This window comes from Colias eurytheme, chromosome 17, assembly GCF_061535395.1.
Source record: "Colias eurytheme isolate Ceu_HAF_F1 chromosome 17, ilColEury1 Martin Lab GWU primary, whole genome shotgun sequence".
NCBI classification, from domain to species: Eukaryota; Metazoa; Arthropoda; class Insecta; order Lepidoptera; family Pieridae; genus Colias; species Colias eurytheme.
Genome location: NC_142996.1, coordinates 1376132 through 1382198, shown reverse-complemented (window position 1 = coordinate 1382198; position 6067 = coordinate 1376132). Strand labels below are relative to the sequence as shown.

At 31.7% G+C, this 6067-nt stretch overlaps 1 non-coding gene across 1 annotated transcript; it reads right to left on the bottom strand.

Moving 5' to 3' along the window:
* Positions 1 to 5995: 5995 nt before the first annotated feature.
* Positions 5996 to 6067, bottom strand: TRNAD-GUC (transfer RNA aspartic acid (anticodon GUC)). Its single transcript has one exon. It is a non-coding gene; the product is annotated as a tRNA-Asp (tRNA).

Here is a 6067-nt window from a genome sequence, read left to right as displayed (position 1 = left end):
TGTGGACTATTTTTGCGAAATCCCGCTTGAACCGTGGTTTATATGCGTTTGGTTGTTTATAATCACCAGCCCGATATTTGATCAGAACCGCGTCATACATTGTGTCGCAAAAAACAGTCAAGCGTGTGTCGGGAACGTACAATTTGGGTTCAAAACATTATTTTTTTATTCTTGTGAAAGTTAACATATGGATAAACCCTTGACCTCATTCGTACTACCTTACTAATTAATATTCTTACAGTTCCTTCCTACATATTGTAGGTAAACTTACTACCTAGTATCTAAGCTATGATACTACTTAATTTTTCGTCTTCAGCTACGCCAGGAATTTCACAGTGGAATGAAAAATGTTACACAGCGTTAAAAAGTAGCCTGATAAAAATAATCCCTCCACCTTCCATGGGCTAGGTCCACAAGTCACAACCTATGTGAATCACTAATTATAGGTAGGTATATGTATTAGCTTTTTGAAGTGAAATTCCTTTAGGCGCGTTGAGAGTAAAATTTCAAAGTCAACTCATGGCAATACCACAGTGCAATACCGTCACGTCAGTAAGGCAACGATTTTGATATCTAATCATCTAACTTCATATCTTTGGTATAGATGTTGCCAAAGAAGTTTCACTTCTGACACGTGTGCTCGCAAACACGCTGTTTTAAATTAACAAATTAATCTTTTATGTTTTGATAGAGTCCCCCGCAACTGGCCTCACGCGTCTTGAAATAAAAAAAATAGGGACGTGTTACGAAAAGACTTTCTATAGGGTTGAATGATATGGTTAGAAAAAGTGAAAAAAATATTCCTATACATGTTTCAATCATAGTCTTTTTTTAATAAACTTACACTAGAAATTGGTTTCAGGCACAAAATATAATATATAATTTTATATTTTTGGTTCAACTCGAAACTCTAATCAATATAATAATAATCATTATATAATTGCATTTTACAAGTATTTGTTAAAAAACTATGATTAATTACTATCTAAGTATGTATTTCAAGACATAACATGAAAAAGTAATTGAAAATTTAAAATTATCTATATTTAGCGCTTATGAGCGTAGGTAAAACGTAATTTAGTTCTTAACAAAAAGTAGTTAATTTATTAGAAATGTATTTTCTTGGCAAAAAAATAAGTAAGTTGACAAAAAATAAATGAAAAATGTCTAGACTCTAGATGTATCTAGATGACGTTTTTATACATATTTTAAAAATTAAAAAAGTTTTAAGCATAAAATATACAATTGATATTGATGCATTATAATAGTAGAAAAATAATTAAATACAATTTTAATCCCTACTTCTCTACTTATTTATATTATAAATGCGAAAGTAACTCTGTCTGCAGTCTGTCTGTTACGCTTTCCCGCTTAAACCCATCAACCAATTTTGATGAAATTTGGCACAGACAATCTTTAGACCCTGAGAAAGAACATAGGCTACCTTTTATCAAAACACCACGCGGACGAAGCCGCGGGCGGAAGCTAGTATTTTTATAAAAAATGGTTGCAAAAATATCTCTTATAAAATCGAGTAGGTATTGCATAAATAATCAAGTAAATATTACTAACTGTCTTCTGCTTATTTAAAAGCATAAACATTTTATAATGATTCCTTGAATGAACACGAAATGAATATGTTTTTAATATGTAAAAAAATATATAGTTTTAAAAAAGTTAATAATAAATGAAAGAAAATGTCTTGTCACACTTCACAATGTTGTAACTAGGGATGTAACGATACCGATACAGATACCGATATATCGGCCGATATATCGGCAAGCCGATATATCGGTATCGCCGATAATAAATCAACCGATACCGATATTTTTTTATTAAATTCTTTCTTTTCTTTTATGTTTTTGCATTGTATTCATTCATATTGTATTATATCTGTTTCTGTAATAGTGTTAAGGAAGAGCGGAACCTCCTGACACAAGCATTTTATTAGCTTACTAGGAGTGTTCCAATCACAAATTTGTTTATGTAAAGGAAAGAAATAGATAATTTTGAATTTTTTTAATTTTTAACGTGATAATGTTTTTAAAATCGTTTTAGTCGGGTGACATGTTCATAAACTTGTGTCACACCAAAACCTCACGAGCGCGATCGCAGGTATAACGAGAGAGAGACGGACCGATCTCCCGTTTCATCTCGAGCGCTGCCACTGCATTATGTTATCACGTAAACATCTCGATCGTAAACCTACTTTACAAACAACCATTTTTTTTTGATATCAAATAATTCAAAAAATCCGCGCCCAATGAACGATGCGGGAGGCCGCCCGCGCGTGCGCACTTTGTTTTCTGAAAAAACTCTACCAATACTGCCGTCCTTTAACTAAAAAGCCGTTAACCCTCAAATGGTCAATTTTCAGTTTTAAATGTAGGGTGATAGAGTTCAGAATTCTCTATCTTTCTGTCTAAGAATCATTAATAGTTATAAATATATGAAAATATTGTAAGCCGTTAAGTAACACAATTTTCAGCGATTCCATAACTTGAAAGCGTCTAACCAACACTACTTCGCTAAATTTCCTTTAAAGTACCTTAACCGCCAGATTTAATAATTATTTTTTAGCTTTTTACTTGACTAAAAGTACGTTATCAGATTATACTTGACTATAGGGACGCAAAAGGACTATAACTGCTACGATATGCTTTCATATAACGATTCCAATGGAAATCCTTATCTTATTTGCAGTTACTCGCCCTTAACGCTTTTTTAGTTAAGTAATTTTATTTAGGAAAAATTCTAATAACACTTTTTTGCTTAGCTACAAAGCAGCTAACCCTCATTTTTTAGCTAAAAGGTAGTTATCCGATTCTGGTGATGCATCAGTTTTGGGGATGAGAGTGATGATGAAATAATGTCGCTCCCAAGCAGAGTACCGATTGTTTTTGATTTTCTTTTACAAGACGTATTGTTTCTGATCAGGTTTACTAAGTTTTAAACAATCTAGCAGCTAAATTACGGAAAATATAACAAGTCAAAGTTACGAAAATTTGGTAGGTAATGGTTACGACAGTGCGAACTTTCAATCGTACTTCTCTGTTTAGACTCTGATTTGTCACTGTAACCGAGAAAGAGAAGAAAGACAGTCTGTACTATTTAATTTTTAAAACTATTTATTAATTATGTAATTTACCCCTTGGGTGGAATTAGTAATCGACTGTCAAGCAATGTACTAGAGATGGTGATACAAAAATTGTTAGGAGTACACTACCTTTGACCCGCTGACGGGGAGTCCATTTTGCAACTATTGCTATTTTTTCTTATCTTTATATGTATTAGATTATTAAGATTTGTATTTTTTACATTGTAGCAAATAAAAAGTTTTCTACCTCCTGCTATTTTCCACATATTCTGGTATATTATATTTTCTGAATGTGGATGAAAGAGTCTTCTAATCATTTGATAAGCGGTTCTACATTATTTATTAAGAGCATCCCACATGTAAGAGCTTGAAGCCCTATTGAAACCAGGGTGTATTTTTTCAAAAACCTTGTGCACAAGTCTTAATTTTTTTTTCAGGAAACGATTTATGTTTACATTGTTTGTGGTTCTATATGTACTCAATATCCGTGACTCGCATGATGGCTTCGCAGAAGAATATTTATAAAATAACGTTAAAATTGCAATTCTAAATGAATATACGGTTCCAAAAAGAAAAGCGAGAAGATTTATCTCAATCTTAACCCATTAATGAGCCACTGTAATGAAATAAACGTGAACATGACGAGAAATAAAGGTTAATTTTATCGAAAACTTAAAAGAGTCATTTAGTAAAAGAGTTTAAAATACTTGTTACTCACAATAAGACGCTAAAACCATTAATTTAGATAGTGTTTAAATCCTTAATACTTAAACCTAAAAGCTTTTGATCCTTTTCCTTTCCATTGGTTGACCTAGAGGATGTAATTCCCGAGAGCAAAGCCTCAGACAGCAGCAAATTTTTAACATTAGTAAGATTAAAATTTAGTACAACTATACAGAATCATAGTAAAAAAGCATCCAAAAGCCCTTAAACGCTGATTATAAAGTTTTTGAAATTTAAATTAAAACGAAAGTCTTAGCTTAAAAGTAGTTATAGTAGCTTAACGACGTTTTAGGTAAGCATTTTATTAATAAATAAAAAAAAATCACAAAATGAAAATAAAAATACTAAATTACTTAGCTAAAAAGTCGCTATGGTATGTGAACGGCCGTCTTGTTCAGTAAATAGTTAAAATTTTCAGATTATATCTAATATCGAATATCTAATATCTAATATTCTAATATCTAATATATATTATAAAGGCGAAAGTTTGTAAGGATGTATGGATGTATGGATGTATGGATGTATGGATGTTTGTTACTCTTTCACGTAAAAACTACTGAACCGATTACGATGAAATTTAGCACACATATAGAGGGTAACTTTGATTAACACATAGGATAGTTTTTATCCCGGAAATCCTACGGGAACGGGAACTATGCGGGTTTTCCTTTGCAAACGCGGGCGAAGCCGCGGGCGGAAATCTAGTGCTGAACTAAACGAGAAAAAGTGAATTTAAAAATAAATTATAACAGTTTCTGGGTAAAAACTAATATTTATATATAATATAATTAAATGTCGATCGATGTATCTCACAATAATTATTGTAAGTGTCATAATTTTTAAGAAATAACGATTTCCGTGTTTTTTGCCATTTACTCGAAACTCACTTCGTGGGCTTAACGGCTTTCTAGTTAAAGGACGGCAGAATAGTAAACTTAGGTACTGATTGTATGTGTATTACTTAAAGTTTAACTGACTTCGTAAAATAATTATACCTACTAAAATAAATGGTTTTGTTGTTTTTTGATTTGGCATTTTTATTTAAAAGAATACGATTAACAGTTGTCTCTGTTAAATGTTGGTAACTTTTTATGCATAATTCACTATTTATTTTTCTACCAAGCCATCGATATCGGTATCGGTATCGGTATCGCCGATACATTACTACAAATATCGGTATCGGTATCGTATCGGCAAAATCATGTATCGTTACATCCCTAGTTGTAACTAAATACTTGCAAGAGCTTTGTGATTTTTATTTGTGTTTCAAACTTTCAGTTAGTAATATCATGGACTAATAGAATGGTAATATAATGTACCTACTATTATTGGCGGAATGTTTAAAAGAATCGAAATGATATCTATAAATGCAGGAGACACCAATTTTCTTAATGCGTCCTATCATTCCAACCCCTACAGAACGACGCAAACCTTATCTGTAAAGCTTTCATAATATGTTCGAAAATACATTGGAAACGAGCCTTAATGTATCGAATTCTTGATAAACAGCATTTTTTATATTTTTAGGGCGAAGGTAACGAAACGATAATTTAACACATTTTGTAGGTAATATTTTGATTCAGGATATTGAAAAACGAAGAAACATAGAAAATATTTAAATTCAATTTCGCAAAATAAAAAACAATTTTAGCAGTCTTTTGGTTGCGAATTTATGTAAAATCCATATAAAAATTAATAGCAAAAAATGTTAACATCGATTGTGGCAGCGGCAGGCGTTTTAAATTACATAAATTATAATTAAAACAGACACAATAATGTCACGGCATTTACATTCACAACAAGGAAGGTTATAAAGATAAAATCTGTATTAAATTTCCCAAATGTCCACTCAGTAAGGGTCTCGTAAATCTCCGGGGATGTTGGAGTCTGGACCGGATTAGAGCGTCTTTCCATGTACACGACAGATGTCTATCTGCGTAGTCTGAATAGATAATCTGTTGTTTAGAATTTGGTTATTTGGTATTTTTATTTCTCGTCTTTAACCAACCTATAAACTTATAGAACAAACAAAATTATAACTTTTAAAATTTCCTTCGTTTTAAAAATTTATAAATAAAAAAAATGTTTCCAGATAATATATTATCGTGTTATATATTAGCTGTATATTATCCTATAAAAAATAAGATAATATTTTGCGTTAAAAAAAAAAGGGAACTCTCCGGCGGGGAATCGAACCCCGGTCTCCCGCGTGACAGGCGGGGATACTGACCACTATACTACCGAAGA